This window comes from Lucilia sericata, unplaced genomic scaffold (assembly GCF_015586225.1).
Source record: "Lucilia sericata isolate MDLA Ls3-8-SP2 unplaced genomic scaffold, ASM1558622v1 Contig001112F_arrow, whole genome shotgun sequence".
In the NCBI taxonomy this organism is placed as follows: domain Eukaryota; kingdom Metazoa; phylum Arthropoda; class Insecta; order Diptera; family Calliphoridae; genus Lucilia; species Lucilia sericata.
The window spans coordinates 52,501-80,000 of NW_023995084.1; the positions used below are offsets into that span (position 1 = coordinate 52,501).

At 28.4% G+C, this 27,500-nt stretch overlaps 1 protein-coding gene across 2 annotated transcripts in view; it reads right to left on the reverse strand.

Annotated features, from left to right (window-relative positions):
- The window catches only part of LOC119610075 (protein windpipe), an 83,214-nt gene that overhangs the window by 41,449 nt on the left and 14,265 nt on the right, over positions 1 to 27,500 (reverse strand). The window contains exon 2 of one of the 2 annotated variants that reach the window (XM_037965165.1): positions 24,092 to 24,163. The gene's annotated coding sequence lies outside the window, so the exon portion shown is untranslated. The remainder of the gene's footprint in view (positions 1 to 24,091; positions 24,164 to 27,500) is intronic. The other variant, XM_037965167.1, reaches the window with a different exon arrangement.

Genomic DNA, 27,500 nt, shown 5'->3' on the forward strand with positions numbered 1-27,500 from the left:
TCTATAGTCTAGTCTATAGTCTAGTCTATAGTCTAGTCTATAGTCTAGTCTATAGTCTAGTCTATAGTCTAGTCTATAGTCTAGTCTATAGTCTAGTCTATAGTCTAGTCTATAGTCTAGTCTATAGTCTAGTCTATAGTCTAGTCTATAGTCTAGTCTATAGTCTAGTCTATAGTCTAGTCTATAGTCTAGTCTATAGTCTAGTCTATAGTCTAGTCTATAGTCTAGTCTATAGTCTAGTCTATAGTCTAGTCTATAGTCTAGTCTATAGTCTAGTCTATAGTCTAGTCTATAGTCTAGTCTATAGTCTAGTCTATAGTCTAGTCTATATCTAGTCTATAGTCTAGTCTATAGTCTAGTCTATAGTCTAGTCTATAGTCTAGTCTATAGTCTAGTCTATAGTCTAGTCTATAGTCTAGTCTATAGTCTAGTCTATAGTCTAGTCTATAGTCTAGTCTATAGTCTAGTCTATAGTCTAGTCTATAGTCTAGTCTATAGTCTAGTCTATAGTCTAGTCTATAGTCTAGTCTATAGTCTAGTCTATAGTCTAGTCTATAGTCTAGTCTATAGTCTAGTCTATAGTCTAGTCTATAGTCTAGTCTATAGTCTAGTCTATAGTCTAGTATAGTCTAGTCTATAGTCTAGTCTATAGTCTAGTCTATAGTCTAGTCTATAGTCTAGTCTATAGTCTAGTCTATAGTCTAGTCTATAGTCTAGTCTATAGTCTAGTCTATAGTCTAGTCTATAGTCTAGTCTATAGTCTAGTCTATAGTCTAGTCTATAGTCTAGTCTATAGTCTAGTCTATAGTCTAGTCTATAGTCTAGTCTATAGTCTAGTCTATAGTCTAGTCTAGTCTATAGTCTATAGTCTAGTCTATAGTCTAGTCTATAGTCTAGTCTATAGTCTAGTCTATAGTCTAGTCTATAGTCTAGTCTATAGTCTAGTCTATAGTCTATAGTCTAGTCTATAGTCTATAGTCTAGTCTATAGTCTAGTCTATAGTCTAGTCTATAGTCTAGTCTATAGTCTAGTCTATAGTCTAGTCTATAGTCTAGTCTATAGTCTAGTCTATAGTCTAGTCTATAGTCTAGTCTATAGTCTAGTCTATAGTCTAGTCTATAGTCTAGTCTTATTCAGTCTATAGTCTAGTCTATAGTCTAGTCTATAGTCTAGTCTATAGTCTAGTCTATAGTCTAGTCTATAGTCTAGTCTATAGTCTAGTCTATAGTCTAGTCTATAGTCTAGTCTATAGTCTAGTCTATAGTCTAGTCTATAGTCTAGTCTATAGTCTAGTCTATAGTCTAGTCTATAGTCTAGTCTATAGTCTAGTCTATAGTCTAGTCTATAGTCTAGTCTATAGTCTAGTCTATAGTCTAGTCTATAGTCTAGTCTATAGTCTAGTCTATAGTCTAGTCTATAGTCTAGTCTATAGTCTAGTCTATAGTCTAGTCTATAGTCTAGTCTATAGTCTAGTCTATAGTCTAGTCTAGTCTAGTCTATAGTCTAGTCTATAGTCTAGTCTATAGTCTAGTCTATAGTCTAGTCTATAGTCTAGTCTATAGTCTAGTCTATAGTCTAGTCTATAGTCTAGTCTATAGTCTAGTCTATAGTCTAGTCTATAGTCTAGTCTATAGTCTAGTCTATAGTCTAGTCTATAGTCTAGTCTATAGTCTAGTCTATAGTCTAGTCTATAGTCTAGTCTATAGTCTAGTCTATAGTCTAGTCTATAGTCTAGTCTATAGTCTAGTCTATAGTCTAGTCTATAGTCTAGTCTATAGTCTAGTCTATAGTCTAGTCTATAGTCTAGTCTATAGTCTAGTCTATAGTCTAGTCTATAGTCTAGTCTATAGTCTAGTCTATAGTCTAGTCATAGTATAGTCAATAGTCTAGTCTATAGTCTAGTCTATAGTCTAGTCTGTAGTCTAGTCTATAGTCTAGTCTATAGTCTAGTCTATAGTCTAGTCTATAGTCTAGTCTATAGTCTAGTCTATAGTCTAGTCTATAGTCTAGTCTATAGTGTAGTCTATAGTCTAGTCTATAGTCTAGTCTAGTCTATAGTCTAGTCTATAGTCTAGTCTATAGTCTAGTCTATAGTCTAGTCTATAGTCTAGTCTAGTCTAGTCTATAGTCTAGTCTAGTCTATAGTCTAGTCTATAGTCTAGTCTATAGTCTAGTCTATAGTCTAGTCTATAGTCTAGTCAATAGTCCAGTCTATAGTTTAGTCTATAGTCTAGTCTATAGTCTAGTCTATAGTCTAGTATATAGTCTAGTCTATAGTCTAGTCTATAGTCTAGTCTATAGTCTAGTCTATAGTCTAGTCTACATCTATGCACTATAAAGTTGACTTTGGTACTAATAGCCAAGTGGCTCCAATCTCTAAATGGTTATGGGACACGTTATCATTGTACATTGAACGATTATTTATAAACATTGGGTGGGACCGATTACCGTTTAAATCTGTTGCTATACAGACGTCTCTAAACATGTCAAGCATAAAAATATTGTGACAATCATATATGTATGTGTTTGTATTCTGAGGTACAAATAATAAAACACGTCATCGCTGGTCGCCTTAATTGTGGTTACGATTGAGATGTTCGATATAAGTCATTAACATTTTTATGCGTTTGTCCTTTTCTCTATCACTTTCCTGTTTTTTTGATATAAACACATTAATTTAAAATTCACCAGCAATGACGTGATTTTTTAAGAAGATGCAACAGAGGTAAAACAAGATTCAGTGACATTCAACACATTAATTTTATTTTGAAGTAAATTTTTCCATATTTTATTTTTTTGCGGTGTTTTAATTTTTTGTTGTTGTTGTTGGGAATTTTAAGTAATATTGGTTTTGGGTTTCTGACATTATTGAGTCAAGGTTATAAAACTACAGAAAATTTCAAAAATTCATGTCTGTAAGAATAAAGGGGCTGTGGTAAAGTTGTTCATACATATAAACATACACTTCTCGTTTAGATTTAAAATTCAAAATAATTCTTTTAAATTGATTTTTGTCGTCATTACTTTTTTTTTTTTGCAAACAAAATTTATGAGTGAGAAGTAAGAAACATCGGTGGAGGGGGTTAGCACAACAATAGAAGATTGCGGTTGTTGTGATTTTTATTAAGTGGCATTAATATTTTGAATTGAATTTGTTAATGGTTTAATTTAAAACATGTTTTTCATCATTAAGAATATGTATGCTTAACATCATTTCAGTTGGCACCACCACCAACCATCATCTTCATCGTTTTAATTCAAGTTTATTTTGTTTGAATTAATGGTTCTTTATTTTCTTTATTTCTCAAAAAGTAAACTAAATAAGAAAATATTTACTACGATCTTATGATGCCCTACATCAGATTAGCTTTTAGAGGTCCTATGTAGAACCTTGGACTAGTTACGGATCTACGCTCAATAAATTTAGTATATGAATTTGATTTCAAAATTTATCGGTCAAAGAGTTTCGAGCTTCAGAGATTCTATATGCATCGATCCAGATATTAAAATGGAGACACCATTTAGAGGTTAGGACCAGCAAGTCACATCGGTGCTGGCCAATATGTAGGAGAACAATAGACACGTATAGGGAGTGGCCTTGGTCTACTATAAGAAAGTTTTTACAAAAGCTTGATAAGACCAATTCTAACTTTGGCTTCAATAATCTGGTGAACTTCTTTAGACAAGAAGTGTTATACAATACCTTTACAGGGAGGTAAATGTTTCTTGGATATAAGTAGGACCATGAGCACTGCGCGAAAGCTCTGAAAACATTGCAAGATATTCTCCGAATTGACTATCATCATCTAAAGATGATTACAGGACACGTCATTCATGTATAGTGGACACATACCCAAAGATGGATCTAAACTGGCTGATAGAACAGGTCTAGGATCAACGACGAAAACCCAGAAACCGCAATATAATACTGTCTACTTAATCTCACACTAGAGCGATGTGAACAGATATTGGACTTTAAGTATTCGAAAGTCACGAATAATCTCCCAGTAGTAAACTTTACATCATATAACAGGACCCTCGGGGATACTCAGCAATAAAAAATGGCATTTATTTATAAATTCAAGGGAACTTAAAGAAGTTGAACAGACACATGAACGGACACTGAATCCCATGCTTTCACTTGGACCAATGGAACGGTGAGTGGAACCAACGAGATTGAAAGTTATGAATATGTAAGACGTCAATACTCTTCCAGTAGTAAACGTTGCATCATATATGTACTAGGACACTCGGGTATAATCGACAATGAAAGATCGTCTTTACTTGCTATAAAGGAAAGGGAACATGAGAAAGCTAAACTGATGAATCCAAAACAGTTCGACCCAACGAATGCTGAATTCCATAGGTTCACGTGAACCAAAGGAGAACAAAAGAATGTGAAATTCCGAAGTTAGTATGACCGTAATATGAAAGTGGACACGCAAGTTTTATATACATAGAATTGAACGATCAGATTCAGACGAATATATGTCATGCGGGGATAATCGGCAATGATCTACTTGTTATTAAAGTGAAGGGATCTAGAAGAATTTAATCTAACAAACCCAAAAGAGAGTTCCATAAAAAATGGGTGAACCCAAAGTAGGGAAGGACGGAGGTTAGTACGATAGCAGTATATACTTATAAACGATTAAGGAAACAACTACATATACAGAATGAGAAGCATGGATTCAGACGTTTATAGATCATGTGGAAAGAGCAGTAAAACTCAGGAAAACATTAGCAAACTTCCGTGAAATCAGATCTAAATACATATCTAGGAAACGATGTTATTCCATTTATTACATTCCCCAGATTTTGGAAAATTGCAAGGCCCACTTTCTTGATATATGATGTATGAGACCATAGAAGGCCTGATAGAGGTCTTAATGCATTTCCTCGGATCTTATGTAGGTGGATAAATAACCTAATCGAACTTTGTCAAAAAACTGGAATTGATAAGAGTTTCAGAAAAGGCTTTACTTATCTGTTCGCTTTTGGATCAAACACAGACTTAAAGTTTTGAGCTTTTTTTTACTTTAGAGTTTACTTATATCGGGATTTATTGCAATATATCGAATATTTGACTGGTTTACTACGACAAACTCATGTTCTGAAGGAGTTTACGAATAATAGAGAGATTTAGAATTCACATAGAATGCGATGCCGATATCTGAAGGATAATTAAGAAGGTTCAGAGGGAACTTGGATGAACTCCTTTTTTACTGTATAACTTTAGAGATCCAACTATATGTAGTTAAAAGGTCTATGTAAGTTTTGAGACAAATTTCAAATATTTTCAAAATCGTTCGACATTGGTTCAAAAAATGGATTGTATTCGAAATTTCTTCAAATTATATTCACAACAGATATCTAATGGATGTACAGACTGCATAAAAATTGTTTCTGAATCACATCTAATAAAAATACATAATATTCCTCCCAACTTCATTGGTGTAGAGTGTGAAAACCCAACTTCAAAACTATCTTTCGACACAAGTTTGAGGCTTGAAATTAAATCTCTAAAAAACCGCATATTGCAGTGATAAATAATTTTTGTGAAACTATACATATAAGCTAAACATTGAGATTAATATATTTTGTTATTATAATCATTTATGGAAAAAAATTAGCACGGGTCAAGAAATAATCATTTATGTTCGGATTAAGTATTATATTATTTTTGTAATGCTCAATTGTTGCTTATGTGTTTTAATTTTTTTTTTATTTCAGATTTAGATTTTATAGTGTTAATGCATACAAATCAGACTCAGTCTCAATTACAAAATATGCAAATCAAATGCACTAAATTTCATACGAAAATACAACTTAATCTGAACAGTGTTGTGTCAGTATATTGGAAAAGTGCCAGAAATTAGGTTTACTGAATTATGTAAACTATAACTTTATTTACTACTAAAGATATCAGGAATTTTAGAACACTAATTATTCCACCAAAACTTTTAAGAAATTAGCAATCTGGACCTTAACATTATCCCTTAGCAATCTTATCACACCAATATTCCTCTAGGTTGGACACCTCATACTATTTTTTTCATATAGAAATTTATTTCAATGAACGTTAAACAGACAAAATTGTTTTGAGGGTGTTGGAATTAGTTGTTATTTATTAAAAACGAAAAATGTAGATTGCTAAATTTTGTTGCAACTAAACAGCAACTACAAAAAATATCTGATGAATGCACTTCCATTTAGTAAAAGGCTGTTCAAATAAACTATACTAAATAGTATAAATATTACAATCATTTTTTTTTAAATAAAAAATAATAATCGTGATAATACAAAAACACGTCATTTATACTGCGTGCATAGAAAAAAATGCAATGAAAAAAACCTTCAATTTTCTAAATACAAAAGCTTTTATTAATAAAAATTTAATTAAAAAGCTACTAAAATATATTTTAGTTATCTTATGGGAATTTTTGTTTAATTAATTTAAACTTCTTAATAGCGAGACTTGTCTAAAGAAGACTTGATCTGTTATATAACGATCAAAAGGTGTAAAACAACCACTTTATACGTCACTGTTATGTGTTACCTTTTAGAACTAGAAAGGATTGCTATTGACGATTGGCAAAAATCAAACTAAAACCATTTTCCAGAATTTATTCAAAATTTTTCGAACATTTTATACTAAAACTAACGTTTTATACTAAAACTAACGTTTTATATTTAAACTAACGTTTTATACTAAAACTAACGTTTTATACTAAAACTAACGTTTAAATCTAAAACTAACGTTTTAAGCTAAAACATACGTTTTATACTTAAACATACGTTTTATACTAAAAATAACCTTTTATACTTAAACGAACGTTTTAAACTAAAACAAACGTTTTATACTAAAACCAACGTTTTATACTAAAACCAATGTTTTATATTTAAACCAACGTTTTATACTTAAACTATCGTGTTATACTAAAACCAACGTTTTATACTTAAACTAACGTGTTATACTAAAACCAACGTTTTATACTTAAATCGACGTTAACATACAACAACGTTTTATACTACAACTAATGTTTTATACTAAAACTAACGTTTTGTACTAAAACTAACATTTTGTACTAAAACTAATGTTTTATATTAAAACTAACGTTTTATAACAAATCAAAAGTTTTATACTTAAATTAACTTTTTATACTAAAACTAACGTTTTGTACTAAAACTAACGTTTTATACTAAAAGTAACGTTTTATACAAAAACTAAAGTTTTATACTAAAACTAACGTTTTACACTAAAACTAACGTTTTATACTAAAACTAGCGTTTTATACTAAAACTGACATTTTATACTAAAACTGACGTTTTACACTAAAACTGACGTTTTCTATAAAAACGTACGTTTTATACTAAAACTTACGTTTCATACTAAAACTTACGTTTTATACTAAAACTAAAATTTTATACTAAAACTAAAATTTTATACTAAAACTAACATTTTATACTAAAACTAAAATTTTATACTAAAACTAACATTTCATACTAAAACTAACATTTTATACTAAAACTAACATTTTATACTAAAACTAACGTTTTATACTAATACTAACGTTTTATACTAAAACTAACGTTTTATACTAAAACTAACGTTTTATGCTAAATCTAACGTTTTATAGTAAAACTAACGTTTTATACTAAAACTAACGTTTTATACTAAAACTAACGTTTTATACTAAAACTAGCGTTTTATACTAAAACTAGCGTTTTATACTAAAACTAACGTTTTATACTAAAACTAACGTTTTATACTAAAACTAACGTTTTATACTAAAACTAACGTTTTATACAAAAACTAACGTTTTATACTAAAACTAAGGTTTTATACTAAAACTAACGTTTTATACTAAAACTAGCGTTTTTTACTAAAACTAACATTTTACACTAAAACTAACGTTTTACACTAAAACTAACGTTTTATACTAAAACTAATGTTTTATACTAAAACTAATGTTTTATACCAAAACTTACATTTTATACCAAAACTAACATTTTATATTAAAACTAACATTTTATACCAAAACTAACATTTTATACCAAAACTAACATTTTATATTAAAACTAACGTTTTATACTAAATTTAACGTTTTATACTAAAACTAACGTTTTATACTAAAACTAACGTTTTGTACTAAAAGTAACGTTTTATACTAAACCTAACGTTTTATACTAAAACTAACGTTTTATACTAAAACTAACGTTTTATACTAAAACTAACGTTTTATACTAAAACTAACGTTTTATACTAAAACTAACGTTTTATACTAAAACTAACGTTTTATACTAAAACTAACGTTTTATACTAAAACTAACGTTTTATACTAAAACTAACGTTTTATACTAAAACTAACGTTTTATACTAAAACTAACGTTTTATACTAAAACTCACGTTTTATACTAAAACTAACGTTTTTTTACTAAAACTAACGTTTTATACTAAAACTAACGTTATATACTAAAACTAACGTTTTATACTAAAATTGACGTTTTATACTAAAACTAAGATTTTATACTGAATTAGCATTATGCTAAAATTACCGCTTTAAACAAAACCACCAGAAAAAACTATATAAAATCCTAACTTTGGCGTTTGAATTCAATATATTAATGGGAAATACATTCATTTAATGGAAAATCATTGAAGTCTGCCCTCTTATCACCTCAGACAAATCCGTAATTTCTTTGCAAATATTTTTCTTATAATTTTTGTTATACCTAATTCTAACATGGCACTTAATCACTGCACTCAATAATTATTAGATTAACAATTTCTAAACTTAATTAGCAATATCATACGAATTCAATCGCCAATAATAGTTTCCATTCATTTCAAATAATATTTGTATTACTTCTATAAATGGGGGGAAAACCTTCACCTATACGCTAATTAGATGTACATATTTATATCAATTCCATATAAACCATAATTTGTTGAAATTATGATATTTGTTTGTTATTAATTGGCGGTGAACTTAATTACTTACAAATGGAAGTAATATAACTTTAAATGCGTCTCTCTATATTAAAAGGAAATATGAGTAACAAATGCCAATAAGCGGTAAATATCTAAATGTAAATAAATAAACAAATTGTGTTTTGGACATAAATTTTATCGTTTGCCAAATGGAAGAGAAACAAGAGGACAATGAATTTGTTGATTGGCGGTATATTTAAATATTGACCACTCCTAATTTAAAGCAATCATATTTTAATAATTCCTATTTGTTGTTTTTGTGTCACATTGTCTGATTTAATTCCTATTCCTTTTCATACATTGTATTTAATAGTTTCTCTTTGTGTTTTTTTTTTATTTTTATTTTTCGATTGGATTAAATTGAATTTGCATGTCTACTGTACCCTCCAGTTATAGACATTATTTTTTTAATAAACTTATTTTGGTTTTTGTTTTGGTTACTTTATTTCTTTCAACCCGCTGGCCAATTGACAATCAACTAAAAATAATCAAATGTGTAGGTGTCATATTTTTCAAAACATTTAACTAAAACCCCAGCTATAATCAAACTGCAACATGCAACACAACACAAATGTATACTTTCCCAAAATAAAATAAAACTCTTAAACAAAAAACACTCCAACTAATAATACTCTGTGAGGTAAATAGACAAAGTCACTGTAATATCTCTATATAAATAGACAAAAAAAAAAAAAAAATATAATCTACAATTTATGACATTCAAAAGGTTATTAAGCTACAGTTAAAAGTTACAAAACTGAATGCCTCATGTTGCACATACTGCATACATATAAATAAGTTTAGATATATTATTGAAAGTGGCAAATGTTTTTGCTAAATAAATTAATCGAATATAATAAAACTGTCATGTTTAAAAAATATACAATTTTAAAACACCTTTCTCTCACTCTTACTCACCATGGCTGAGGAAATTGGAAAAATATGCCCCTGTTAAATATATGCAGATTGAATCTAAATTAAATTTATGCAGATCAATTGGATTTACATTAATTTTCAATTTCAAAATTGATATGGATTTTAAACGGTTTTTGTTTTCGCACACACACACATAAATAAATCGCAAATTTTAACTTAAATCTCTATATTAAGGTAAAATAAAACGTTAATTTTAGTATAAAGCGTTAGTTTAAGTATAAAACGTTAGTTTTAGTATAAGACTTCAGCTTTAGTATAAAACGTTAGTTTTAGGATAAAACGTTAGTTGTAGTATAAAACGTTAGTTTTAGTATAAGACTTCAGCTTTAATATAAAACGTTGGTTTTAGTATAAAACGTTGGTCTTAGTATAAAACGTTAGTTTTAGTATAAAACTTTAGTTTTAGTATAAAACGTTAGTTTTAGTGTAAAACGTTAGTTGTAGTATAAAACGTTGGTTTTAGTATAAAACGTTAGTTTTGGTATAAAACATTAGTTTTATACTACAACTAACTTCAGCTTTAGTATAAAACGTTGGTTTTAGTATAAAACGTTAGTTTTAGTATAAAACGTTAGATTTAGTATAAAACGTTAGTTTTAGTGTAAAACGTTAGTTTTTGTATAAAACGTCTGTTTTAGTATAAAACGTTAGTTGCAGTATAAAACGTTAGTTTTAAGATAAAACGTTAGTTGTAGTATAAAACATTGGTTTTAGTATAAAACGTTAGTTTTAGTATAAAACGTTAGTTTTAGTATAAAACGTTAGTTTTAGTATAAAACGTTAGTTTTAGTATAAAACGTTAGTTTTGTATAAAACATTAGTTTTAGTATAAAACGTTGGTTTTTGTATAAAACGTTAGTTTTAGTATAAAACTTTAGTTTTAGTATAAAACATTAGTTTTAGTATAAAACGTTAGTTTTAGTATAAAACGTTAGTTTAAGTATAAAACGTTAGTTTTAGTATAAAACGTTAGTTTTAGTATAAAACGTTAGTTTTAGTATAAAACGTTAGTTTTAGTATAAAACGTTAGTTTTAGTATAAAACGTTAGTTTTAGTATAAAACGTTAGTTTTAGTATAAAACGTTAGTTTTAGCATAAAACGTTAGTTTTAGTATAAAACGTTAGTTTTAGTATAAAACGTTAGTTTTAGTATAAAACGTTAGTTTTAGTATAAAACGTTAGTTTTAGTATAAAACGTTAGTTTTAGCATAAAACGTTAGTTTTAGAATAAAACGTTAGTTTTAGAATAAAACGTTAGTTTTAGAATAAAACGTTAGTTTTAGTATAAAACGTTAGTTTTAGTATAAAACGTTAGTTTTAGTATAAAACGTTAGTTTTAGTATAAAACGTTAGTTTTAGTATAAAACGTTAGTTTTAGTATAAAACCTTAGTTTTAGTATAAAACCTTAGTTTTAGTATAAAACGTTAGTTTTAGTATAAAACGTTAGTTTTAGTATAAAAGGTTAGTTTTAGTATAAAACGTTAGTTTTAGTACAAAACGTTAGTTTAAGTATAAAAAGTAAATTTTAGTATAAAACGTTAGTTTTAAAATAAAACCTTAGTTTTAGAATAAAACCATAGATTTAGTATAAAAGTTTCATCTTTTCTATATCTTTTATAGAAAAGTTTCTTCTGTATGCAGTTTTCTAAAGAAATAATTTTCTGCAGACAGTTTTCTATAGAAAAGTGTCTCTTGCAGACTGTTTGCTAAGTGTCTTCTTTAGTAAATTTTCTATAGGAAAGAATCTTCGTAAAATAATTTTCTATAGGAAGGTTTCTTCTTTAAGCGATTTTCTATAGAAAGTCATCTTCTTAGGTAGTCTTTGATAGATAAGTTTCTTTCGTAAGCAGTTTTCTATAGAAAAGTTTTTTCTGTGGACAGTTTTCTATAGAAAAGTGTCTCCTGTAATCTGTTTTCTATAGCGAAGTGTCTTCTGTAGACAGTTTTCTGTAGAAAAGTGTCTTCTATAGACAGCATTCTAGGAAGTTTCTTCTGTAGACAGATTTCGGTAGAAAAGTGTCTCTTGTAGACTGTTTTCTATAGAAAAGTGTCTCCTGTAGACAGTTTTATAAATATAGCAAACTATCTTCTGTAGATAATGTACAAAATGTTTTCTTTCTATAGAAAAGTGCTTTCTGTATACCGTATTCTATAGAAAAGTCTATTTTTCATAAATTTACTATAGAAAATTGTTTTCTTTAAGGAATTTACTTTACAAAGTGTTTTTTATATAGAAAAGTGTCTTCTATAGAAAAGTTTATCTTTTTAAAGTGTTTTCTTGAAACAGTTTTCTATAAAAAATATTTACTTTTGTCAGTTTTCTATAGCAAAGTATCTTTCTTAGCCAGTTTTCTATAGAAAAGTTTAACTTTAGCCAGTTTAATTTTATATTAGGGACAAATCCTATTCAAACTTATACCACTTTATGCTGGATATTGAAAAATTAAGTTTTATTTTAAACAGCCATAACACCTGATATAATAAATAATCTCAAATGGTCTATTTAATTTATTATTTATTAATAAATGTTCATTCATAAAACCAAAAATAATGTGTTTAAATATTTATTTAATATTTTAAACTATTAAAAAAATTTCAAATATTTTCAACACTTTTTTATATAATTTTTTTTTTTTTATTTCAAATTTATTTATGAATATTTGCACGATTTAGTGTCGTTTTTATTCTAGATATATTTACTTAAGCGAAAGTGTGTTAATCCAAACCATTTTATTTTCATAGTATTAAAAGAATAAAAATATATTTAAAAGAAAAATAATAAAAAAATGTTTGTCCTCACATTCGAAATAAATAATAAATATATTTGTTTTTATGTTTCACTGTATGTCAAACGTCAATTCTGAAGAATATTATAATTATTTTTTTGGGGTGTAGGTGTTTATTTGTATGTCATTATTGTTTTTTTTTCTTCATTCTTTTGTCTATTTTTTAAAAAACCAAAAAAAAAAAATATTCGCTGACATCAAGTATTTCATTGAAAATAATGTTTCATAGATACTTGAAATATAAAAATGACCAACACATTTACATATATCTTATAAATACACAAAATCAGCTGATTTTTTTTTCTGTGAGTGTATTGTTGCACAGTATTTGTACTACTTTCAAAATAATTACAATATTTATATTTGTTTTAAAACATTTCATCATTTTTATTTATTATGTTTTTTTAAGTGAATCATTTTAAATAATTTTATTTATTTTTATTTAAATATATGTTTGTCTATTTTTGGTTTGTCTGTTTTCAGTGATGATTGTTTCAGTAATTATTTTTTTTTTTCGTATTTTTTGTTTGTTTTTTTCAGCAAAATAGCAAATGGTTTAAGTCATATTTATGTGTTTTTAAGTTAATTTTAATTATATCTTTAATTAAAATGAATTTAGATGTATTTATATGACATTTCATAAAATTGGAAACACAAAAATACTGTAGTTTTATTTAGAAAAAAAAAAAACTAAAATAATAGTATGAATGAAATCATAAACTAAACTAAGTCATATGAGATAATTTTTTTTTAAATGCACTTTTAAATGTTTTTGATTGTATTATATAATATTTAAACTAAATATAGTTTAAAACACGGAATTAATCACCAGGAAAGAAACTACATATAGTTATGGTCAGACTTGATAAATATTTTGATGGAAACAATGTTTTATAGGAGTTTCTTTTGTTATTTCTACAGAAAATCATCTTCTTTTCTATAGAAATTTTTCTTCTATAGTCAGATCTCTTTAGAAAACTGTCTTCTATAGACAGTTCTCTTTAGAAAACCGACAATTTTCTATAGAAAAGTATCTTCTTTACACAGTTTTCTATAGAAAAGTGTCTTCCATAGACTGTTTTATATAGAAAAGTGTCTTCTATAGACAGTTTTCTATAGATAAATGTCTTCCATAGACAGTTTTCTATTGAGAAGTGTCTTCCATAGACAGTTTTCTATTGAGAAGTGTCTTCCATAGACAGTTTTCTATAGAAAAGTGTCTTCTATAGACAGTTTTCTATAGAAAAGTGTCTTCTATAGACAATTTTCTATAGAAAAGTGTCTTCTATAGACTGTTTTCTATAGAGAAGTATCATCTATAGACAGTTTTATATAGAAAAGTGTCTTCTATAGAAAAGTATCTTCTTTAGACAGTTTTCTATAGAAAAGTATCTCCTATAGACAGTTTTCTATAGAAAATTGTCTTCTATAGACAGTTTTCTATTAAAAAGTGTCTTCTATACTCAGTTTATAGAAGACACTGTTTATAGAAGACACTTTTCTATAGAAAACTGTCTAAAGAAGATACTTTTCTATAGAAGACACTTTTCTATATAAAACTGCCTATAGAAGAGACTTCTCTATAGAAAACTGTCTATAGAAGACACTTTTCTATAGAAAACTGTCTTTGGAAGACACTTCTCTATAGAAAACTGTCTATGGAAGACATTTATCTATAGAAAACTGTCTATAGAAGACACTTTTCTATATAAAACTGTCTATGGAAGACACTTTTCCATAGAAAATTGTGTAAAGAATATACTTTTCTATAGAAAATTGTCTATAGAAGACACTTTTCTATAGAGAACTATATATAGTGTCTTCCATAGACTGTGTTCTATAGAAAAACGTCTTCTATATATAATTTTCTTAAGAAAAGTGTCGATTATAGAAAGTTTTCTATAGAAAAGTGTCTTCTATAGACAGTTTTCTATAGAAAAGTGTCTTCTATAGACAGTTTTGTGTAGAAAACTGTCTTCTATAGACCGTTTTGTATAGAAAAGTGTCTTCTATAGACTGTTTTGTATAGAAAAGTGTCTTCTATAGACAGTTTTCCATAGAAAAGTGTTTTCTATAGACTGTTTCTATAGAAAAGTGTCTTCTATAAACAGTTTTCTTTAGAAAAGTGTCTTCTATAGACAGTTTTCTATAGAAAAGAGTCTTCTATAGACAGTTTTCTATAGAAAAGTGTCTTTTATAGACAGTTTTCTATAGAAAAGAGTCTTTTATAGAAAGTTTTCTATAGAAAACAGTCTTTTATATACAGTTTTCTATAGAAAAGTTTTCTTAAGAAAAGTGTCGTTTATAGAAAGTTTTCTATAGAGAAGTGTCTTCAGTAGACAATTTTCTATAGAAAAATGTCTTCTATAGACAGTTTTCTGTAGAAAAGTGTCTTCTATAGACAGTTTTCTATAGAAAAGAGTCTTCTATAGACAGTTTTCTATAGAAAGGTGTCTTTTATAGACAGTTTTCTATAGAAAAGAGTCTTTTATAGAAAGTTTTCTATAGAAAACAGTCTTTTATATACAGTTTTCTATAGAAAAGTTTTCTTAAGAAAAGTGTCGTTTATAGAAAGTTTTCTATAGAGAAGTGTCTTCAGTAGACAGTTTTCCATAGAAAAGTGTCTTCTATAGACTCTTTTTTATAGAAAAGTGTCTTCTGTAAACAGTTTTCTCTAAAAAGTTGTCTTCTATAGACAGTTTTGTATAGAAAAGTGTCTTCTATAGACTGTTTTCTATAGAAAAGTGTCTTCTATAGACAGTTTTCTGTAGAAAAGTGTCTTCTATAGACAGTTTTGTATAGAAAACTATCTTCTATAGACCGTTTTGTATAGAAAAGTGTCTTCTATAGACTGTTTTGTATAGAAAAGTGTCTTCTATAGACAGTTTTCCATAGAAAAGTGTTTTCTATAGACTGTTTCTATAGAAAAGTGTCATCTATAAACAGTTTTCTTTAGAAAAGTGTCTTCTATAGACAGTTTTCTATAGAAAAGAGTCTTCTATAGACAGTTTTCTATAGAAAAGAGTCTTCTATAGACAGTTTTCTATAGAAAAGAGTCTTCTATAGACAGTTTTCTATAGAAAAGTGTCTTTTATAGACAGTTTTCTATAGAAAGGAGTCTTTTATAGAAAGTTTTCTATAGAAAAGAGTCTTTTATAGACAGTTTTCTAAAGAAAAGTTTTCTTAAGAAACGTGTCGTTTTCTATAGAAAAGTGTTTTCTATAGACAGTTTTCCATAGAAAAGTGTCTTCTATAGTCTCTTTTCTATAGAAAAGTGTCTTCTGTAAACAGTTTTCTCTAAAAAGTTGTCTTCTATAGACAGTTTTCTATAGAAAAGTGTCTTCTATATACAGTTTCTATAGAAAAGTGTCTTTTATAGGCAGTTTCTATAGAAAAGTGTCTTTTATAGACAGTTTCTATAGAAAAGTGTCTTTTAGAGACAGTTTTTTATAGAAATGTGTTTTCTATAAACAGTTTTCTATAGAAAAGTGTCTTCTATAAAAAAGTGTCTTTTTCAGACAGTTTTCTATAGAAAAGTGTCTTGTTTAGATAGTCTTCTATAGAAAAGTGTCTTGTTTAGATAGTTTTCTATAGAAAAGTGTCTTGTTTAGGCAGCTTTCTATAAAAAAGTGTCTTGTTTAGACAGTTTTCTATAGAATAGTGTCTTCTATAGACAGTTTTCTATAAAAAAGTGTCTTGTTTAGACAGCTTTCTATAGAAAAGTGTCTTCTTTAGAAAGTTTTCTATAGAAAAGTGTCTTCCTTACAAAGTTTCTATAGAAAAGTGTCTTCTTTAGAAAGTTTTCTATAGAAAAAATTTTTTTTCAGACAGCTTTCTATATAAAAGTTGTTTCATTAAGAATTTATCCATAGAAAATATTCTTCTTTAATAAATAAAATTCTGTATGTAATAATTCCCGAGCAAAGACAAACAAGTTATTAATAAGTACCACCCTAATGTTACCAAATGTCTGTCATCATCATCAGCAAGTTCTAATGGACATGAAAGTATGTTAAAAACAAAAAACGAAATCCTTCAAAAACTCACAAAATATATACATTTGAACAGATAAATATGTATGAAGATCCCTGTTTTTAATGAAAGTGCGTTTTTTTTGCTTCTTCTGTGCATTCTATATATGAAAATTGCTTAAGTTACCTTGTCGATCAAATTGATCATGCAATTTTAGTGTCAGGTAATATTGGACTGTCTCTGTAAAATGTTCAATTCCAACAAAAAAAGCAGTATGTTTTCGTTCATTAAAAGCCTTCGATATGATCACTTTTAACTGAAGCTGTGAGTTTGCTGTACATGAGTATGACTACTTCTTGACCAGTTGTCTTGAAGAGTTGACTAACCTGCAGGCTAATTTGTTGTTCAAAACAATGTCTGTCTGATTGGGGTTTCTTCTTAGTTTATTTTTGAACCAAATCAAACTGAATGCCATAAATACACGTGCATGTTTAAAAAGTGTAGATCTTTTTCTCTGTTTTTCTTTTTTTTTTTTTTTGTAGTAAATGAAAAATGTTCTGTGTAAACGCCTTTTGAATAAAGTGTTTCTGTTTTAACTCTATTTTGCTAAAAAAAAAAAAACAAATTAATGTTGTATTTGTTTTTTTGAACTCTTTTTTTCATGCCTAGAAGTGAAATGTGTTTGGTTTGTTGTATTTTTATTTTGTGTTTTTCTATTAAATACCAATTAAAAGGTATAAATACCAAGTTTACTGGTTATAGAGGCGATCTGGTAAAAAATTTCAATGTAAATGAACGTTTAATGATTTGTTTAGGTTTCTATGTTGTTATTGCATTTAATTTGTTTGTTATTGTAGTTCTATAGACAGTTATATGAGTTCATAAAGCGGATTTTTTGATACTAAACAGGTTGCCGTCTTTAAAAGAGTTTTTCTATAGAAAAGTGTTTTCTTTAGACAGACTTCTTTAGAAACGTATTTTCTTTAGAAAGACTTCCTTCTATTGCAAAAGTATTTTATATACCAATTTTCTGTAGAAAAGAAATGTATTGAAATATTTGTATAGAAAAGTGTTTTCTTTAAGAAGTTTTCTATATAAATTTTCCTTCTGTACGGAGTTTTCAAAAGAAAAAGTTTTTCTTTATATTTTCTATAGAAAAGTGTTGCCTTGATACAGTTTTACACAGAAGTGAGTCTTCTATAGAAAATTTTCTTTAGAAAAGTGGCTCTTTATACAATTTTCTAAAGAAAGGTCTTCAGAAAGTTTTCTATAAAAATGTTTTTTGTTTAAAAAATTTTCTACAGAGTTTCTCTTCTCTTGACAGTTTCCTAAAACCAGTTTTCTATAGAAAAATATATTCAGATTAGTGTTCTATTGAAAAGTGCTTTTTAAACCGTTTTTCATAAAAGTTTTTTATTTACGATTTTTTCTAGAGAAAATTATCTTAAACATTTTGCAATAGAAAACTGCCTTCTTCATATAGTTCTGTATAGAAGGCATGTCTTCTTTAGAATTTTTTTATTGTTCTATATAAAATATTTTTATTTATTTCTGTAGAAGGTTTCTGTAGAATAGTTTTCTTAAGAAAAGTTTCATCTTTAGAGAGTTTTCTACAGAAAAGTGATACTTTTTGCTTAAAAATGTGTTTTTAGACAGTTTTCTATAGAAAATTGTCTTTTTAAGAGAGTTTTTTTAGAAAAGTTTTCCATAAAAACGAATCTTCTGCAGAAATTTTCTATACAAACTTAACTTCTGTAGATAGTTTTCTATAGAAACTATACAGTTTTCTATAGAAACTAGTCTCCCGTAGACATTTTTCTATAGAAATTAGTCTCCTGTAGACATTTTTCTATAGAAACTTGTCTTTTATAAAATCTAGTCTTCTGTAAATAGTTTTCTATAGAAACTAGTATTCTGTGGACCGTTTTCCATAGAAACTTGTCTTCTATAGAAACTAGTCTTCTTTAGATAGTTTTCTATAGAAACTAGTCTTCTGTAGACAGTTTTCTATAGAAACTAGTTTTCTGTAGATAGTTTTCTATAGAAATTATACAGTTTCTATAGAAACTAGTCTTCCTTAGATAGTTTTCTATAGAAACTAGTCTTCTGTAGACAGTTTTCTATAGAACCTTGTCTTCTGTAGATAGTTTTCTATAGAAATTATACAGTTTCTATAGAAACTAGTCTCCTGTAGACATTTTTCTATAAAAATTAGTCTCCTGTAGACATTTTTCTATAGAAACTAGTCTTTTGGAAAGAGTTTTCTATATAAACTAGTCTTCTGTAGACAGTTTTCTATAGAAACTAGTATTCTGTAGACGGTTTTCTATAGAAACTAGTCTTCTGTAGATAGTTTTCTATGGACAGTTTTTTGTGGAAAAGAGTCTTTTGTAGACAGTTCTCAATAGAACAGACAGTTTGTTAAAATAAGTTTCTTTTGTAGAAAGTTTTCTATTGAAACTGTCTTCTGTAGAAAGTTTTCAATTAACTTCTGTAGATAAGTGACTTTTCTAAATAATTTTCTATAGAAAAATATCCTCTTGAAATAGTTTTGTATATAAAAGAGTCTATTTAGATAGCTTTCCAAAGAAAATTCTATTCTTTAGATAGATTTCTAGAGAAAAGTGTCTTCTGTAAAACACTTTCTATAGAAAAGTGTGTTCTTTAGGTATTTTTTCATAGAAAAGTTTCTTCTTTAAAAATTTTTACTTAGAAAGTTGATTCTTTGGATAGTTTTCCTTAGATAAGTCTTCTGTGTAAAGAGGTTGATATAGGAAAGTGCTTTCTTTAGCCAGTTTTCTATAGAAAGTGTGTTTTTTTAAGAGTTCTTTATGTGAAAAGTGTATTCTTAGGAAAGTTTTCTATAGAGTAGAGTCTCCTTTAGATTTTTTTCTTTATAAAAAACATATTTTTCTATAGAAAATACAATTTACTTAAACGTTTCGGATCTCAATTTATAATATGAATGATTTTATTATATTCAAACTAAATACTGTATAACTACCCAGCAAAAACATTAAAAAGTTGTACTTATACAACAACTTATATTTCAATGACTACTACATACAATCTAAATTACTAATAAGTACTCTAATAAGAAAATAACTAAGCAGTGGCACGACAGCGTAAAACTAAATAACTTATGAACTTCCTATATGTATGTAATAACTTATTTAAGTACTTATTTGTAAGCGAACGAGTTAAGACATAGCTGTGAGAATGAATAAGTGGTTAAATGTAGTTGTGAGCTTTTTTAACCTCAATACTTTTCAATGTTAGTTTTTGCTGGTTAACATTTCCGCTTTACAAAAAAAGCTAAAAATTAAAAGTGCAAATATAGAAATACATTTTTTTTAGTTTGTTTAGTGCATAAATCTATTTTATTTTAATGTCTATCATTTATTTTATGTCAGTAAATCCATCCGTAATGTTTGAATGTAGAAAAAAAAAACTTTTAAGGTAAACAGGCAGTTGCAATTGAAATGTTTGCCTAGATTTGAGTGTGTTTTTTTTTTTGTTCACTCTATACTACTATTTATAATGTCTAGTTCAAGTTTAAACATTTTGTTCGAGCTGCAACTAGATTTATTCAGAAACAAAAAAACATGATCAACATTACAGAAAATAATTGGTTTTCCTGCTGTGTGACTAAGTTAGAGCAATTAGACTGTTAGTAGTTTAGCAACAAGAGATAGTAAGCTTTTTTTTAAACGCTTTTAAATTTTTAACAAAAAATTATTTATTTGAAAAAAAAAAAATTAACGTCCTTTTATCAGTATTAGTTGCTAAACGATCTATATTAATTGCTTTAGTTTATAAAGTTTATATTTAAATTAACTATAAAAATATATATTTTAATAATTGAAATGTCTATAAACTTGAACTGTCTTTAAGCTGTCTATATTTAATAGAAATTTCAAGTCTAATTTACAAAAAAAAAACTTTAAAATTTAATGAGGCCTAAATGCAAATGCATGTCTAGACCCAACATATTAGCAATATCTTGAGATATTAGTTAATGTCATTTACATTTGTCTATATGACTAATTTTGATCATGTTTAATCTTCAGACTATGCACTATGGACATCAAATATAAGTTCAATTTTAAAATATGTTCCCTTTTATTACAGAAATTTTGTAAAGTAATTGTTCAAAGTTTTCTTTAAAATATTTTATCTAAACTTTTTTTATCATTTCAAAGAATTATATAAAATGTTTTTACTTTTGCTGTTTTTATTTGAGTCATTTTTTTTTTTGTCTGAAACCCCTTATCGAATAAAAATTGCAATAATTTTAAGAAAAATTATTTTACTTTTACAATAAATGCATTAAATTTCTGCATAAAAATTAAATGGATTTAACAATTTCTATGGAATTGATAAAGTCCACTTAAAGATTTGCATAAAAAATACCGGTTTAAATAAAAAGCACACGTTTTGTAAACACATACAAGGGTAATAAAGTTTTAATGGAAAGACCCTAATAGGTATTATTCAGATGACTAAGAATTATAATAATACTACATACAATCATTTCTGTCAATTTACACGTACGATATAATTCCTTGCTTTATATATCAAGGCTAGAACTTATGAAGGGCTTAACTGTTAAACTAACTGTCGTAGCGCTCTAACTTTTTGACATTTACAATCAATATAGTCTGCGTGATCATCATGAATAGATTGACACTTGAACAATGCCAAATTACTGAATTATAGAAACACTTATTGACACTTGTATAGCGCTACCTAGTTATTCCAATTTTACTTTGAAAAACAGTTATGGATTCGCACAACTCCCAGAAGACGTGATTTTTATATATTCAACGGTAAGGTTTTTTTTTTGTTTTATCGGACTGAGACCAAGCCACAACAGAACCTATAGATTAATTCAGAAAAATTCACAGTTTGTAGCGGTTACAAGTTTGTGACATCATCGGACCTTAATTCTTTAAAAGTTAAACAGAAGTTCGCTTTGCGGTTAATAGAAATCGTTTCGTATAATACCCGAATATATGTATGTATATGAAAATGTTCCGAACGTGTTGTGGTTTCAGTTCATACTGTGAATATAGAAGAGTTTTACGTGAACACTTGACTTGACGGCCTTTTTCATCCACAGGGTGAGCTTCTTTGACGACTCACCACCACTCCTTTGTGTTTCTTACACGCAGGTGAAAATTTTTGTGAATGATTCTGCCGGTCCATGTACAAGCACTTTGCTCAAGTACTCGTGCTATCTAATCTCTTGCTATAGTACTTAGCAGGTATTATGAGACAAGCCCAATACATACCCCGACAAAGAAAAGGCAATAACTAGTTTAGAGCCAATAGAAGAGGCGTGCCTAACGTCAAACCCTATTGATGCTATGAATGCTCATTTCCATAGAACATTCTCATCATCTAAAAACTCACCCCAGTGCATTCCTTAACTTCTTAAAGCCGCTCAGCCACACTACTGAGATGGCTCTGTTATTTCGGCAACATCACCTAGGGGCTAATTGGTGGTCCGAAGAACGGATCGATTTTAATTAACAAGACTTATTTCAGTGGCCACAAGGAATTACTGTGATATAAGTTGAGCATATTTCAGATTAAACTCCAACACACTCAACCATGAAAGAAAATCGCCGATAAATTAATGATTAAGGTATTACCAGCTCCACTCAGCTCAACCAACCATCTCACTACATCCATCACATCTCAAAAACAACTCAGAATTCCACTCATCCATCGGATACTTGTATCGTACACCAACTTATACCCAATCTTTGTATTATCAACTCAAATCCAACATGTTATTAATACAGTCTTACCCTGCGGTTTGTAACGGCTCCTAGAAACTATAAGCGGTAACAGAAACTTATATTTCACCACGCATCAATCCTTTAACCAAGCGCCCCTTCCCCCGAATTTCGGTTTAAACTACGATTACTACGTGAATCCCGAAATAACCTCAACCAACTGACTAGGCAGGACAAATTCTGCGGGCAACTGGCCACCCGTAGTACCAGATTATCTTGGGCGACCCCATATCAAATCATTCCAAGGAAAGGCCGAGGATACATGTGATCATCACCAGTTTATAGTCCTGGCAGACTATTTTCCCCAGGCTTGCAACAACATTAAGATGAGAAGGGTTATCAAGGTAACATGCTCCCGGGTGTAAGACGTCTAGGGCAGGGTATTCACAGATAATGGTCATTTTGGACCTTCTCTGTTAATTTTCCCTGTCATTGCAACTGCAATTACATTTATTACACCCAATTCGAGTAGCATAACTACATAGCCCCCAATGTCAAGTTTTTACGGCATGCAAAATCTAAATCTACATTAATCAAAGTTAAATTTAACTTTCTGATTCAAAAATATGTTCATTATTTTCATGAACAAACAACAACCCACATCTGATTAAATTCACTTTCAGTTAGAAAACTAAATGACACAGACACCACAAAAACCGAAATAAATAATTATTTTTTTGTATAAATAAAAAAAGCTTTTTTTTTGTACACTAACTTATTTCGTAGAAAACAAAATCAAGTTTATTTCATTGCTTGAGTGTTTAAGTTAACTATGAGTAAGTATAAATGTGGTGGTTGTTAGTGCATCTGAAAGATACATATTGGTAGAAGACAAAAAAAATAAGTTTGCCAAAAGCGCCGGCCGGTAAAAAAAGTGTATGAAAAAAAACTTGTTTCTTTCGGTTTTTTCCTTCTTTCTTTATTTCAGATGTGAAGGTTTTTTTTCAGACATTTTCTGGCTGGTGATTTTATTTTTATTTTAACGTGAATTTCACATGTTTTCAAAGTATATATTTTTTTTGCTTTGTTTCTATACAGTGGCAATCGATTTTTGCTTAAAGAAAGAAATGTGTAGGACTGGTTTGTTAATGTTTTTTTTTGGGGGGGGTTTTCTCTATAAGATTCAAAAACAATTTAGATGTTAGAGTATAAAAATGTTTTTTTAAGGTTTTTTATTTGGTTTCTTCTGAGATTATACACTTTTATAACGATCACCAGCCATGTGAGTGAGTAAGTGAATAAGCGAGTAAGTGAGTATGTGGCGTGATCACTTTTTAAATGTTTGAAAAGTTGCTAAAAAAAATTTACCCAAAATCGTGACTAAATAAGTTCAAACAAAGCAAAATATATAGATATTTAGTTAGATTGTTTAGTTTGTTTTTTTTTTCTCTCTCTTTAAACAATTTTGCATTTAGTGGCTGCTGCTAACGCTGATCATAATGATGATTTAATGAAGAGAAATTACTTTTTAAAAGGTGTTCAGTTTTGGTGTCTTTTCAAAATTTAATTATTTTCACGAGTGTACACGTCTTAAAGTGTAAATGTTGTTTATCAATATCGTTAAAGACAAAAAAAAAACACATATAAATTTAATTACCTTTTTTTTAAGACATAAATTTCAATGTATCATTAAAACACTCTGGTTTTTCCTGTTAGATGGTGTTAAAAACTGTAAAGAGAAATGGAGAGAGAGAGGGGGGAAAATACGTTAAAATAAATATAATGTATTTTAAATAAAAATTTAATTAAAGTAACGAAATTTAGTTTAGTAAAAAAATTTAATACGATTTTTATATTTTTAATAATTTATGTGGAGAATGATTTGTCATTAACCTATAAAGTGGAACAAGTTATATTTAAAAATTTGACCTGTAGTATACAAGTAGTCTTTATAGTCTACATAATACATATATTCTTTCATCGAGAAATTATACAGACTCTATAATCCCCAAACTATCGTCGCTATAATCCCAGGACTGTAGTCTCTATAGTCAGATACTACAATCTATAGTCAATGATACTACAAGAGACTATAGTCGAGAAACTGTAATCTCTATAATCGAAGGACTATAGTCTCTATAGTCCAGAGACTATAGTCTCTATAGTCGAGAGACTATAGTCTCTATAGTCGAGAGACTATAGTCTCTATAGTCGAGAGACTATAGTCTCTATAGTCGAGAGACTATAGTCTCTATAGTCGAGAGACTATAGTCTCTATAGTCCAGAGACTATAGCCTCTATAGTCCAAAGACTATAGCCTCTATAGTCCAGAGACTATAGTCGAGAAACTGTAATCTCTATAATCGAAAGACTATAGTCTCTATAGTCCAGAGACTATAGTCTCTATAGTCCAGAGACTATAGTCTCTATAGTCGAGAGACTATAGTCTCTATAGTCGAGCGACTATAGTCTCTATAGTCCAGAGACTATAGCCTCTATAGTCCAAAGACTATAGCCTCTATAGTCCAGAGACTATAGTCGAGAGACTGTAATCTCTATAATCGAAAGACTATAGTCTCTATAGTCCAGAGACTATAGTCTCTGTAGTCTAGAGACTATAGTCTTTATAGTCCAGAGACTATAGTCTCTATAGTTCAGAGACTATAGTCTCTATAGTTCAGAGACTATAGTCTCTATAGTCGACAGACTATAATCGCTACTCTCTCGACTATAGTATCTATAGTCGAAAGACTGTAATCTTTACAGAGACTATGGTCTCTGCAGTCCAGAGACTATAATCTCTGTAGTCCAGAGACTATAGTCTCTATAGTCCAGAGACTACAGTCTCTATAGTCCAGAGACTATAGTCTCTATAGTCTAGAGACTATAGTCTCTATAGTCCAGACACTATAGTCTCTATAGTCCAGACACTATAGTCTCTATAGTCCAGAGACTATAGTCTCTATAATCCAGAGACTATAGTCTCTATAGTCCAGAGACTATAGTCTCTATAGTCGACAGACTATAATCGCTATAATAATAGAGACTATAGTAGAGAGACTGTAATCTCTACAGAGACTATGGTCCACATACTATAATCTCTATAGTCTAGGGACTATAGTCTCTATAGTCTGGATATTATAGTCTCTATAGTCTAGGGACTATAGTCTCTATAGTCTAGAGACTATAGTCTCTATAGTTTAGAGACTTTAATCTCTAATCTATATAATCTATAGTCGAGAGACTATAATCTCTAGTCCAGAGACTATAGTCTCTATAGTCCATAGACCAAAGTCTCTATAGTCCAGAGACTATAGTATCTATAGTCCAGAGACTATAGTATCTATAGTCCAGAGACTATAGTATCTATAGTCCAGAGACTATAGTATCTATAGTCCAGAGACTATAGTATCTATCGTCCAGAGACTATAGTCTCTGTAGTCCAGAGATTATAGTCTCTATAGTCCAGAGATTATAGTCTCTATAGTCCAGAGACTATAGTCTCTATAGTGCAGATACTATAGTTTCTATAGTCTCTATAGTGCAGATACTATAGTCTCTATAGTCCTGAGACTATAGTCTATATAGTCCAGAGACTATAGTCTCTGTAGTCCAGAGACTATAGTCTCTGTAGTCCAGAGACTATAGTCTCTATAGTCCAGAGGCTATAGTCTCTATAGTCCAGAGGCTATAGTCTCTATAGTCCAGAGGCTATAGTCTCTATAATCCAGTGACTATAGTCTCTATAGTCCAGAGTCTATAGTCTCTATAGAATAGAGACCATAGCCATGTAGTTTCTATATAGCCTTGACTATAGTATCTATAGTCCAGAGACTATAGTCTCTATACTTCAGTGACTATTGTCTTCTTAAAATCTTATTAAAATGGAGAAAAAAAACCTTACTTTACATTACACAAAATTGCAAATGTCATGATTATTGCATAAATTAAAAATAACAATAAAAACAAATCTTTTAATTATAAAACATTTTTTTGTTATTACTTAAATTTCATAACAAATTATTAAATCATATAATCAGGCAACACACAACTTTTTTATTTAACCTGTAACATTTTACGGTCAAATGTAATTGAAATTTTGTTTTATATAATTTATTATTATTTTTTTTACAAAAAAAAGTTTTAAAAATCCCCTCTAAACAAAAAAAAAATCGCTTAAAATACAATTTTCATAATTGTCAGCATTTTAATTGAAATGTGAAAGTATGTTACTGAACCCTACAGTTATAAAAAACAACAACCAAACAAAGACAACAAAATAGTTTTAAGTGTTTTTGGTCTTTTTTTCTTTTTCTACTCTACATATGTAAATAAAAAAAAAAATAATTTGCATTTATTTCGTTTAAAGCCAAAAAGTTCATTGACTCCACAAAAAAAATGAAATATACTAGAAATCATTATTTTTAACAAAATAAATTTAACAGCAATCACAATTTCGTTATATATTTCCCACAACAAAAAAAGGTAATTAATTTTGTTTTTTTTTTCTTCCATTTGGCTATTTGAAAAATGATCAACAACAACAATATTTTCTATATGAAAAGGTTATCAGTGGTCGAAGTGAATAAATAAATAATTAAATTTACTATTTTGAGTTGTTGATTGTATATTATTTACTTTTTTTCGGGAATAGAAGAGTTAATTTATGAGTACTTTGACAGTTATTAAAAATTTAATCAGATTACCAAAAGTGGGAGGTATAGTTTCAACTTGATTTAAAATGAACTTTAAATTTTCTTAATTAAATAAATAAACTAACTAACTAACTAACTAACTAACTAACTAACTAACTAACTACTACTAACTAACTAACTAACTACTAACTAACTAACTAACTAACTAACTAACTAACTACTAACTAACTAACTAACTAACTAACTAACTACTAACTAACTAACTAACTAACTAACTAACTAACTAACTAACTAACTAACTAACTAACTAACTAACTAACTAACTAACTAACTAACTAACTAACTAACTAACTAACTAACTAACTAACTAACTAACTAACTAACTAACTAACTAACTAACTAACTAACTAA